This window comes from Myotis davidii, unplaced genomic scaffold (genome assembly GCF_000327345.1).
Source record: "Myotis davidii unplaced genomic scaffold, ASM32734v1 scaffold128, whole genome shotgun sequence".
Lineage (NCBI taxonomy): Eukaryota > Metazoa > Chordata > Mammalia > Chiroptera > Vespertilionidae > Myotis > Myotis davidii.
Window position 1 is genome coordinate 3,315,813 of NW_006299719.1, and position 14,157 is coordinate 3,329,969.

General features: G+C 35.5%; 1 protein-coding gene across 1 annotated transcript in view; it reads left to right on the forward strand.

Annotated features, from left to right (window-relative positions):
* Positions 1-14,157, forward strand: part of NEGR1 (neuronal growth regulator 1) — an 854,147-nt gene that overhangs the window by 588,847 nt on the left and 251,143 nt on the right. The gene's annotated exons all lie outside the window — the stretch shown is intronic.

Sequence of the window (14,157 nt, forward strand, 5' to 3'; positions counted from 1 at the left end):
CTAAACTGTTGTCTCACACAAAGCTCTCTGATCTCAGAAACCTTCTCTCCATTCCTGGCCTGGCTCTCCAGCCTCATATTCTGACTATAGCCACGGGGTCCTTCTCTGCAAGACTCTTCCCACTTCTGTTAGAAAACACCAACTCTTCTAAACCAGGCATTCTTCCTTGTGTTCCTTCCCTAAGTCTCCAGGAATTCCCAGGTGTTATTCAGGTGACATTTTTTCATGCTTTAGGTCAGTGATGGCGAATCTATGACATGCGTGTCAGAGGTGACACCCGAACTCATTTTTTTGGTTGATTTTTCTTTGTTAAATGGCATTTAAATATATAAAATAAATATCAAAAATATAAATCTTTGTTTTACTATGGTTGCAAATACCAAAAAATTTCTATATGTGACACGGCACCAGAGTTAAGTTAGGGTTTTTCAAAATGCTGACACGCCGAGCTCAAAAGGTTCGCCATCACTGCTCTAGGTAAAGGGTGGATTCTAGGTTCCCAAGAAAAAGTGAATATTGGTCCTCTCCATCACATTCTATTTTCCCATTAACAAGAACTATGGAACCGTTGTTTCCAATACTAGTGACATCTTTAATGGTACATATCTTTCAAAGATAAATATTCTATCAGTTGTCAATGAAAATCGTTATCCAAGAAGGAGTGTAACTAACACTTAGTAGTCCTGTACCCTCATGCTTGTGCTAAAAAGCACCAGGCTCTTTTCTCCTCCTGCCTGACAGTCACAAAAATGATGCTTTAGCAGCTCTCAGTGACTGCTTCCACTGCTGCCCTGGGAATGACACAGGCAGTAATTGCTCAGGTATTCCCCCAATCAAAGGAGAATGTGAGGAGTTTCAGCTTCCTCTGGTCAAATAAGGGTGCATTGTTCTCCCATGAGAAAGAGGAGCGAGAGTAATGGGCAATTTATCACTATGAATGAACCTCTCTGATTCTCTGTGAGCTGGTCAGACATGTCCAAATGACACACAAAAAGATTGTCTTATCTGAAAGTTATATTTGTCTCAACCCAACCAAAATAATGATTTTAACTGTTAGCACATACATATATTAAAGAAAAAATACGAAGAGGAAGGAAAAAAGTGTTGTGGGTTTTTTTTAATTGAGTATTTCAGAAAAAAAAAGAAGAGTAAACCTGTGGGCTAAATATAATCCACTGCTACTTTTATGTAGATTAATCATATTAATAGTGATAATAATACTAATAGCTAAAATTTATCTAGTGCCCAAACCATGCCATGCACTGTTCTAAGCACTGAACAGCATTAATTCTTTGCAACCTACTATGAAGCTTAATTTAGAGGTGCAAAAGCTGACACTAGGAGAGGTGAAATAGCTTGCTCAGAGTCACAAATCTAGTAGGTATAAGGAGGCATTTGAACCCAGACAGCCTGGTTTAGGAGGCTGTGTCCTTAATCATTTTATTAGACTAAATTTAAAGGTAATAGCTGAGTTTTAGTAAAGGCTTCATCAAACAATGCACTATTGGGACACCTTATATGGATTCTTTTAACAAAATTATGAGGTAAAGATTTTCCTTAAAACCTTCCCATAATTCTTCTGTACTGTATTCCTTCCCATTTACATAGTTCTCTCCAAGGCATAGCTTTGCAGCTAGAACCCAGATCTCCTGACCCCATCTGGACCTCTGTCCGCCATGTCACCAGATTGCAGCACTAATTTGTCCATCTGGCACCATATTTCTGGGATTATTATTCGCATTCTCACTTGTGTGTATTTCACAGACTTTGGTTTTATTACATAGTTACATGAAAAAGCTTCATTCATTACAATGTCTTTGAGACCAGCTTTTAATGTCCCTGTGGCAGTTTGCATTGATTGCTCAAAATATTCTGAATTTACCTTTTAACTGACAACACTCACATTGAAAGCCAAACCTTTGTAATTCTAGCCTTAAATTTGTCAAGAAATAAATTGGTTTTTTTGGCATTTGATAAGATTCTATTTATTCGACATATGGTCTCCACCTTGTCTAGCGAACCCAACATTGGTCAAATGCACTGCCTCCTCAGTACAGCCTACTCCGTTGTCTCTTTCTTTATGGACTTCAATTGATGACCAGGCATATAACAATTAATATTTTTCTATAGAAAGGTACACTATAATAATATTAGAAATGTTAATACCTGGCCAAATATGTGTTAATGCCTACAGACAGATGCTTTCAGAATACTGCAATTGGTTTGTTAAATATGAGTTCATGAGACATTTTTCTATAGACTCTGTAGTTGGGAAATAATAGAATGGCTTTGGTAGCAAAATAAATAATCATGGCTTGTAATGTGGTTTACAATGCAATTTTAAAAAATGTGCAAAATTACATTTTAAAGAGTGATGAAATGCAGACGTTATTCAGCCCTGTCTGCACAACTTTCTCCAGTATGTAACACTTCTGAAATAATAACGAGAACTATATTTTGGCATAGATTTACAGAACAAAAGGAGAGCAAGCTTTTAATACTGAGAAGGTATGTTGTTAGATGAGGGAATTGTAGTAAATCTCAACATAATTGCAGTTTGGGCTTGAAATATTTCACCATCAACGTGGTTCTTTATCCTGTGAAAGACTTGACTGGCATTTCCAGAGATGAACACTGCCTATTCTATGCCCCAGTCTAAATAAAAGTTCTGCAGTAATAGATCCACAATGGATGCTAGTATGTTTCATGTTTAATGCTGATTGAGTGCCCATGCTTTGGCTTCTAAAAGAACTGAGTATCCTATTCCACTGTGGTCTTTTTTCCACACTCTGCAATCAAAGGTAGACAAGTGAAACCCCCCTCAAGAGCTTTCTTAGCATGTGGCTTCCAAAAAGGAAGGACTTATGTTTTGAGACCCATGCTTTTAATGCAAATAAGTGTTGTCTGTAGTGGTATTGAATATCCTAAAGTTTTTAAACTATTTTCAGAACAGAGAAATGGCATAAAAAATAAGACTTTTCTGCCTGGCTGGCATGGTTCGGTAGTTGAGCATCAACCTATGAACTTGGAGTTCATGCTTTGATTCCTGGTCAGGGCACATACCCAAGTTGTAGACTTGATCCCTAGAGGGGGCATGCGGGAGGCAACTGATCAATGATTCTCTCTCATCATTGATGTTCCTATCTCTCTCTCTCCTTCTCTTTTTCTCTCTGAAATCAATAAAAATATATTTTTTAAAAAAGATAAGACCATTATTTGGAAGTAGATCATAAATAATGTACTTGAGTGACTAAAGATATTTAGGTAGGTTCTCTGAAGCACTTAGAGTCATTGGTGCATTCACATTGAGGAGCAGGGTCAGTGTTCAATGTGTGTGGAGAATAACATAAAATGAGACTGATCACTAAATTGTTAACTTCTTGAAGGCAGGGACTAGCTCTAGTTTACCACTGTGTCCCAAATGCCCAGCACAGAATCTGCCAAATAAACATATTTAATATTTTAAGGATGAGTGAGCCCTGTAGTAGAAGTTGGACTCTATGTTGTAGGCACCAGAGAACATATAAAGTTTAAAAAATAAAATGCATACCTTCAAGGAGAAAACTAAGGTGTTAAAACTGGCAGGAACCATATTTACCCCTTGTGTGTATATTCATATCTATCACATGATAAGATTCCATATATGTATAGAATTAATATAGTTCAGGCTCAATAGAAATCTCTCAGGGATATTGCTCATTTTCCACTCTGAACCCAAATATCCATTTTTTTTATAGAAGCCCCACTAACTCCTTATAATTTAAAGTCAATAGGAAGTATGTTGAACTTAAACATGGGATTAAAATAATATGTATTTTGTCCCCAAGATAAATGAAAATTGTGTGTAAAGGAAACTATAGTTTTAGAAAAATTATTTTTATTATTACAGAATATTCTACTTTTACTTCTTAAGTGTTTCTCATCTGTCATATGAAAGCCTATTTTAAAGTGTTTAATATATTTTCATGAATGATTTAACTTTGCAAATAGCTTTGGTAAATATTTGATATGCTGTTATTAAATTTTCTTTTGCTGACCTAACCTTTTGACAGTTATTTTACTTTGGCCTGATCTTGTCGGATTTAACTCACTTCCACATTTGGATAGTCATTCCAAAAAAAGATTTGATGGAAACTGTGAGTTTATACCTTCTTATTAAAGGTTATCTATCCCAGAAACTTACATGTTTCTAGATAAAGTAAGTCCAAATGGCAGGCTACTATTCTTCTCCTATTCTGCTGCAATAATAGGATCAACTTAAACAGATCAAGAGAAAAAGAGTGTCAGAAACACAAAAAGATATTTTGTACAATATACCTTAACCTTGCCAGAGAGGTGTGATTTTTTTCTTCTCTTAGAGGCCAAGTAACACAAGGCAAAGTTTTGATTGATGGTGTGAAAAAGAAAGTTGTTGAAGTCTTACAAGGCTTCATTTCAAATTATGTTCAAAAACCAAAATTAATAGATTTAATATTATTTATTTCAGTACAAAATAACAGACTTGAAACACACATCTAACTCCCTTATCTTGCAAATTTCTAATGAAATTATGAAAAATTTGTGTGTGTGTGTGTGTATGTGTGTGTAAGAAGAACTAGAAAATCGCAAGTGAAATTTTGAGGAATTCTTAGAAGATAAAATATTACATAGAATGGGATTGAAGTTGAAAATAATGAAATAACAAATACAAGAATAAGAGCCATCTTTCCCATGTTCAGAAGTATCATGTGCCAATTTCAGAAGTGAAACTGAAATCACAGATCATTGGTAATCATCAAGGTAATTAATGAAAGAGCTGCTTGTAGAATAGTAGAACTCTATTATTTCATCCCACTGGCTTCCACTGGGCATATAAATAAAACCCAGGAATTGTATTGTAAGAAGAGAATTTTCTGCATATTATGAACTTATGATGTGGGTGTGGGGATCTAAGGAAGACAGAAATGATTTTTGAAAATGCTAGATATTAACAAAGGTATGAAGAGCACAAGTTAAAAAAGAAAGCAAAGAGGTCAGTTGTAATTCAGTGGGAAATGCACTGGAGTTTTTTATTCATTACTGAACTACAATGGTCTCTTATTTTAACAATTAAAGGACTCAGTATGTCTAACAGCTTCACCCTCACACATCCTACAATGGAAGTGGCCAGTCAGTATACAGTCAGCATGCCCACTTAATAGACACCATAATTATCTCTCAAGAGAGTTAGTTACCTTTTAACACAGAGGTCAGATAGGGAGACAGTTGACTTACCTTTAGAGAAAACCTAGGACTGCTACCCAGGTCATTAAACCTAGCACATTAATAATATGCAAATACAACTAACTAAAACTAATACTTTGGACCTAGTAGAATTTCATACAAGCCAAACTATCCAGGCAAAATAAAGACATTTCATTTCAAATAGGCAAAGACACAGAGTTTAGATCAATTTCTCAATGATGTACTCCAGTAAAATTTTAAAAGGCTATAAGAAATAAAATGGCAGGAGACAAATTAAGAAACGACAGCTGATTTAACTTGCAGATGCAAAGAAAATGCAAAAGTAATTAAATGGGATTCCAGTAGACTTTGGCATTTTGGAATTTCTTCTTTCAGGAGTAAGAATTTAATGGCATAGCAAAACACAATTACTGTTTGTAATTAAGAATATGTATCTATTCATAAGTTGCAAAGATGGATTTTGTTGATTTTAAATTACTGGGTTCAAGATTTGGGAAAGAAAACTTAATTATAGGTAATAAAAGATAAGTATGCTGCAAACATTGATGATATAAAATAACATGACAAGAATTAAGATATAGGAAAGTGAGAAGAAAGAAGGATTAATTTCTAACCTATTCATCTTTCATCCCCAGGAGTGAATATATACAATTTAAATATAATTAGTGGAAATACTATACTATTTTAAGTAATACAAGTAACCACTATAAATACTAAAAATCAAAAGTGCTAAAATAATTAATTCCAGAAAGTAAATAGATAGCAAGACTGATATTTTCGAGGTGTTTCTATATAGATCAATTTTTTTTCATGTGTAGATATTCTTTTAATAAAACTGAACTACTTTTAATTCTATTTTTAAATTAACCTAAAAATACTGAGGAATTTCAGATGAGTACAATTTTCACAGAAATGATTTGGATGTATATTTTCATTGTCGCTTTGCAATAGTTATATATTCTAAATTCCCATTTTTTTAGGTTATAAAGATGATCATATTTTGCATTGTAATTTACTCTATGCAAAGTATTGATACCCATAGTAACTATGTGATATATCTATTATTTAAAACTCTAATATTTCAGTTGAGAAAACTGGGACAAAAATTTAAATATTTTTTTCAGTGAGTGATATAACCAAGATTTAGTCTACAAGTCTAGGTAGGGCATGATAGTACCTGAATATCTCTCAATAGATGCTGCTCTGCAAAATAGGTGGGGGAGTTATCTATATCAATAGCTGCTTTTCAATTCCATGGTCCACACATAATCATCTCCTTTAGCTACCACTGAATTTCAGAGTGAGAATGGCAAAAACATCTAAGCTTTATCTACAGATTAGAATGATGCTGATACTTTGTTAATTATATTTGATTATTTAATTCTTTCCCAGTCACTATAAGATAAGTACTGGCAATTAATTCTATTTTTACTAATGAAGGAAACTGAGGCTGAGAGTGGTTAAATAACTTATTCAGGGCTTTGTGCTTAGTCAATAGTGGAACTGAGATTTAAACTACAAATTCTTACTCCCTATTAGAAAAGATTAGTGATTATGTATTATACGCAGGCATGGTGCTAACTAACAGCTCTCTACATATTATTTCATTTAATCTTTACAACTCTAAGAAGTACTATCATTATCTCTGTTCTACAAAGAAGGACTCATTTTCCCAATTTTAGTGACAGGGTTGGAGTTTAAACCCGTGTCTTTGATTCCTGAGCCTAAAACTTTAATCTTCATGCTACATTTCTTCTAAACCTTTAGCCTTAAGCCAGAAAACTAATAAGATGCAGAATGGAGAGAGAAATACTTTCAACTCTACTAATATAGGCAGTATGGTAGGGTGGGGGGAAGAGGACATAGGACTGAATGTCAGGTAGATTTGTGTTTGAATTCTCATTTTTTCACAAATTAGCTACCTGACTTTGCACATTCACTTCTCTCATTTGAGTTCAGTTCTCTTCTGAAGTGGGCATAATAATCTATACTAATAAAAGAGAAATATATAAATTGGCCATCACTCTGCTACACCCACCAGCCAGTCAGGATGAGCATGCAAACTAACCCAACAAAGATGGCGGGTTAATTTGCATATGAATGCACAGAGTGAAGTCTGAATACGACTGAAGACTGAAGAGGCTTGGCTTCTCCGCTGTGGCTGGACCAAAGGCCTGGATCCCGGGTGCTGGAGGAAAACCGGTGCCAGCAGCCAGGGGAAGGAAGGCCTATTGCGCAAATCTTCATGCAACGGGCCTCTAGTAGTTATAAATACAACTATAAAGTTTGTACTAGCCTTAGAATATTCATCATTTACATTAAATGATAAAAATTTAAAGCATAATTCATTGTTCCATAGATTGGTAATCCACTCCTACAACATGTTTGATAAAAGACCACATCAAAACAAACAAACAAAACAAAACACCCCCACAAAGATGTTTAAAATTAATAATGTTTTTTATGTGTGTAGAATTTATAGATACAGCTTCTGGTTTGTTTTTTCACAATCAGGATCACAGGAGCTTATAGGACAACTGTGAGTGAACTAGAAAAAGTTCACCTTCTCTGGGCAGATGCAGCCTGTGGGGTATAAGCTTAGGTAAGCAGAAGAAACTGGAAAAGAGAATATCCTCCCTGCCTCCTGCTTCACAGAGCCCAACTCCGGGACTCACAATTTGGTTGCTGAAGAACAGACTGGATTTTAAGCCAACTTGTTCTCCTGTATGGGTGCCTTCATGCAACATACAAACAACCAACTGTTTCTGGTTTCCCCACTCAAATAACTGAGGATTAGGAATCTTGTTGGCTTTTTATAAACTGAACTCAGAGAAGTAGTTAAATAAGGTCAAATGGCTAGCAAGTCTTGAAAATTGACTGTCAGCAAAAGCCCTCCAACTCCAAGATCAGTGGTCTTTCCAAGAAATCACTACTTCCACTTCATCAAGTTGGGTCAAACTAGTTACAAAAAAATGAACATTTCTTAGCCTGCACAATTGTGTTACAAAAATAATCGTCTAAACCCTTAAGACTTTCCTTATTGAGACTTCCAACTTTACATTTTGGGTTTGCTGAAGAATTATTTTGAGTAATAATTTTGTGGCCTATAATAATATTTTCATGTGAATTGTCAAGTACAAAATTTACTGACATAGAATATATTCAGAAGGCTGTAGTTCTCTTGAAGTTTTAGCCTTCCAGAGTTATTTTAAAGGGGATAAAATGTATATTTCTGTAGAAAATCTGGTTAATTTTATTTTACACTTTTCTGTTTATTATTATTGTATTATACAGGTCAGATGTAATCAGAGGCCTCATCTTAAATATGTTTTGTCAAGAAGAAAAAAAAAGATTACATGCAAGACACAGAGGTGCAGTAGCCACCATTTGCCATAACAAACAGCTCTGCAGCTCTTTAACACATGGCCCATATTAAGCGATTCAGAAGTTTGGCACATTTACAAGGCATCTGGCACAGACTTGAAAATACAGGTTTCTGAATCCTTGATGCAGAAAAAAAAAAAAGAAGTTAATGCAAATAAAGATTTAGTTATATATCCATTTATCCCTAAAAAGAAAATAAACAAAAATAATCTTGACATGGCAATCTCTACCCATCAAACACTGTGTTAACTATTGTGGATCGAGTGATAGATGAACAATCCTTGCACCTAAGAAGCTCACTCTCCAAAATAAAACATGTGGGAGTATGCATGTGATATAATGGATGCATAGACCAATTAATTATGCTTTGGATGGCCTGGGCAGGGATCGTTGAGGGAAATGACATTTGAAATATGACTGAAAAGATTAGTCATTTGGTAGAAAAAGAAAGAATGTGTAGTCAAGGGACTTTGGACAAGTCACTAAACCTATTTGAGTTAGTACCTACACAAGAATAAAATATATGTTTTTCAGTCATGCTGTTGTAGTTATTAATTTAGTTCTAAATCTAACTATAGATTTTGAAAACATTTCTTTTCTCTTATGAAAGAACTTGTAAAGCATCCCCAATAGTTGTAACAAACTTCATCCTTATTATCTATTAACAAAGGAGCCCCCAGGGATAATCAAGCCATCAAAGTTGGCATATGTAAAGTTCAGGCAGGCTCCCAGCCTGCTCCCTGTAAGCTCCTTTTCTCAGTTGTTGGCATCTGCTCCCTTCTCCTGCCAGACCCTAATATTGCCTTTCTTTTTTATCCTTGACGTTATTAAAATACTCTTTCTAGAAAGATCTAGTTTCTAAATTAGTTTCTTCATATTGGACATTTAGGAAGAAACTGAATATTTCTTTCTAAATACATTAACACAATTTGGGGGCATCTTTTGTGATTAGTGATTTGGTTTTATAGTAATATAAAGCAACAAATAAATCAGTGTACAGATGATGTTTACTAGTATGATGTTCAGAGCCAAAACGAGTATTTAATTCACTAAGAACAGATGTTTGGCAGAGAATTCTATTTTATTCTTGATTTCAGGCCTTTCCCAACACTTATTACAGTTTTCATAAAGGTCGAGATAGAATCTCTTTGAACCATTGTTAGAGCCCAATCCCAGGGATGGTTCCTGTGAAGAAACATGAGGTTTTGTTTGCTTTTTAAAGAATTCACTAGTTCTTTATACTATTGTGCTTCACTGTCTGAGTGTAAAGCTATTTCAAGACATTCTTTGTGGACTGCTGTTTCAGATCTCCTTATCAAACTACAGTGGCCCACAGGGTTCCTTGCTCAATACTCTTGCATCTTTCTGTGTATCGTGTGACAATGCCTAGTTATTATTTCTGAAGTGAAGAGTATTATTAGATGTCTATGTTGCAATAGTATGGCCTTGGAGCCAATTTGAGGATACCAGTTTCATGTGTTAATAAATGAATTAGAGACACATTACAGCAATTTGGAAAATCCAGGTCAAAACCTTCTCTAAGAACTTACCAGATATATCTAGATTACTGAGACTTGGAAGGTGGTACTTAAATTAATAAAGATAAATCACCAAATTATCTTCTTCATGAGGAGAATTCCCCTTATGTTGGGGCTGTAGAATCTAATTAACAAAATTTATCATAATTTCAATGATAGAGAAAGGTTAAGCGATATCTAGTCCTACCTCTCATTTTATAGATAAACAAAGGCTTGAAGATGTTAAGAAATTCTCTCTGATGGCAGAGGGGCAGAAGGGCCAGCAGAACTGTTTTGCCTTCTAATAGAAAATGCTGCCTTTTCACTGTACCATGAGGGTTTAATGATAATTATGCCATTTTTACATCAATGCACTAGATTTTTGAGATAGGCAATGCACTTGATTGGGATAGGGAAGGTGAGCGCTGAGATCGACCTTTGGGTCAATCGGGCTCAGTGAGAACTCAATCTTGGTTGATAAATACTCTGGAGTTGGACAAGCTTTATTCACTTTTAAAATGGGGGAAACTAAATGGGATTGTGTGCAGGGTTAAGAAAGGTAATATATATATATATATACTGCTTCTAGCTTAGAATTCTGTATTAAATGTGCACTTCAAAAAGATAGCAACGTTAAATATGTAATAATAATGGTACTTAATGTTACCAAACTGAAGCTTGCTAGGGTAACTGCTCAGGAGATCTTGGGATAAGAATTAAGAGACTATGTTTTGTAATAGACTGGAAGTTTTTCCTTCCCTTTTCTGGTGCCTTTTACAACTCTAATTAAACAATCATTTGTGGAATAATTTGCTCAGGGCCTTCTACACCTAAAGAAGGACAAGGACTGGTCTGCCTTGCTTACCATTCTACTCCTCAAGTAACTCCTCCAGCAGCAAAGTGCCTGGCAAACAGACAAGACCTGTGGGTATTACTGTTCTGTTTTCAGACTCTGAAACAGCAGAGGAAGAGTGGAGTGGGGGAGGATATGAGGGAAGTGGGTGTTCAGAAATCCATGCTCTGGGTCACACTGCAAAACTATAGATTACTCCCAAGGCAAGTAGATGAGAGGAATTTGAATCAGATTTTGCAAGATCTTCCCAAGCACCTGCAAAAACAGTAATTGGTACTTCACCAGATACCCCTGTATCACACAGATACTGCTGTGTGCTAGCTATTTCTGCATAATGTATATTCTGTATTGGTATAAAGTAATGCTAGGAGATTCCCAATACTGAAGAATCATTCACTGCAGGAAGAATGGGATCCCACAAATCCCCTGAAAATACATTTGTGTAAATTTTTCAATGAAATTTTTATTCAAGGAACTTAATATTTTTAAGTCTATGATAGGCTTTAAGCTACAAAGGATGATATTTTCATATTTATTTTTGCCTGTTTAGTACATTTGGTCTGATCACTCTTTTCTTCAGACATATCAATACAAAAGGCCCTAAAATTCATCTTCCCAGTATATGCTATTAATTCCTTAGCTTAAGCTATTCTTCAACTTTGTCTAAGACCTTTGAACATTCAGAACATCACTATAATTTTTTTTAAACCTCCCACCTCAGTAATTAGTTCTGGACTCTGCCAAAATGAAGATAATTAATAAAAACTTCTTGAAAAAATGAATATAAGCACACATTATAAATTCTCTTCTGAATGAAATTAAAAGTAGTTTTGACTCCATAGGAAGAGCTTCGAATGGAGGTAGCCAAGCACAGAACTGAAAATTCCATTGACAAACATGCAAATTCAAATATGTATAGCCTAGCTGTGATGGGTGATTTTACTACACTTCAATACTAAAACTCACAATATAAAATATCTTGCATTTTTTCACCACCATTTATCTAGAGAATTTTTTGTCAGTGGGAAATACTTAGTATTCTATTACTGAACTCATGTGTTAGAAAACTTCTCCCCAAATTTATGTATCCATTGAAAACCAGAACCCCATAATGTCAAAACTTTATTTATGCTTAGAATGTATCCACTTGCATTAATAGTATCACTTGTCATTTCTGTCAGAATGAGTTCAGAAATTATCTATCACTTGACCTAGTTGATATTAACCAACAATAAATCTTGCATCCTATCTCATAGCTGGCACTGCCTTTTCACACCCTACTGAATATGTTCCGAGTACAGAATATGCACTTTCAAGAACAGATAATGGACGAAGGAAATGAGTTAACTATGAGTGAAATCACAGCCATATTCGTGATTTATTTATTTTATATTTTAGTGGAGTTTATTTTGTGGACTGTTTTAGAGCAGTTTTAGGCTTACAACATAACTGAGAGGAAGGTACAGAGATTTCTCATAAACTCGCTGCCTCAACACATGTATATCACTCTCCATTATCAACATCACTCACCAGACTGATAGATGTTTTACCAAGGAGGAACCTTACATTGACACATAATAAGTACCAAAACCCAAAAATTTACTCTACGAATTACTTTGGTGTTGTATATTTTATGTATCTAGACAAAGCATAAGCACATACATCTATCATTATAATATCATAGAAAGTACTTTCACTGCTCTAAAAATCCACAGTGCCCTGCCTACTAATCTTTACATTCCATGCAAGAAAAAATTGCACTTACTAAAATTAAAAAAAAATCAGCTCTGTGAAAGACAATGTCAGGAGAAGGAGAGGACAAGCAACAGACTGGGAGAAAATATTTGAAAAAGAATATCTGATAAAAGACTGTTATCCAAATACAAAGAACTCTTAAACTTCTTTCTACATAGGAAAACAACCTGATTTTAAAAAATGTGCAGAAAAACCTTATGAAAGACCTCACCAAAGAAGATATATAAATGGCAGTTGTGGGTTACATAGGTCCTCTGAGAGGAACTGGACCTTCATGGACGCTAGGTATTAGACAGAGAAGATATGAGCAATCATGGGCATATGGGAGAGTCTTTATTGTAGCCTAAGTAGCCATCACTACTAAGGAGCCATCAGACAAAACAGCTCTTCAAAGAAGCTTACGAAGTAGCCCTACAAAGCAGCCCTTGCTAACAGTAGCAAACACAGGAGCCATACTAAGCAGCCTCACAGCAGGTGGTCAACAACACATCTTTATATTAACTTAGACAAAAATGGCTTCTTGCCAAATAGTGACATCAATATTTGGGCTACAGAAAGGCATGCCTGCACATTGTGTACAGTAATCGCTATGTCCTTGCTTTTGCACCTGCATATGATGAACTGGCCTTGAGCATCTGGCGTACTCTGCACAGGGCTCCCATACTCAGATTGGCCTTGAACATCCGGCATGCTTTGATCAGGGTTCCCACAGCAGGCAAGCATATGAAAAGATGTTCCATAGCAAATGCCTCAGGGAAATGCAAATTTAAACAAGAGATATCATTGCACAACCTTGTTAGAATGACCAGGATCTATGAAACCACTGATCTTTTTATTGTCACCATGGTTTGGTTTTGCCTTTCTCCCAAATGCCATATACAGTTGATGCTTGAACAATACAATTTGAACTGCATGGGTTCCCTCCTCACCCCCCACCCAAACAAAAATATAGTCAGCCCTCCCCCCTGTATCTCTGGTTTGGCATCTTTGAATTCAACTAATCATGGGGGTGGGGGGTTGGTAATCCTATCCACCCAGGTTCTGCAAAAATCAACTGTAGTTGAAATCATTCAAATATATATATATTTATATTTGAAAGTACTACAGTTGTCTCACATACCCCCCCCTTTAACCACCTCCGCCCAGCCCCTATTCACCCTCTCAGGTCTTCGCCATCCTATTATCTGTGTCCATGGGCTTTTCATATAAGTATATACCTAGTAAGTTATTTGCTTTATCTCTCCTTGTCCCTCCAACCCCACATGAGGTATGTCCATCTATTCCAGGCCTCCATGCTTTGGGTCTTCTTTTGTTAGTCAATTCATTTTGCTCATTATATTCCACCAATAAGTGAAATCATGTGATATTTGCCTTAGATGTCCATCCATGTTGTCTCAAAGGGTAAGAGATCTCTCTTTTTCATAG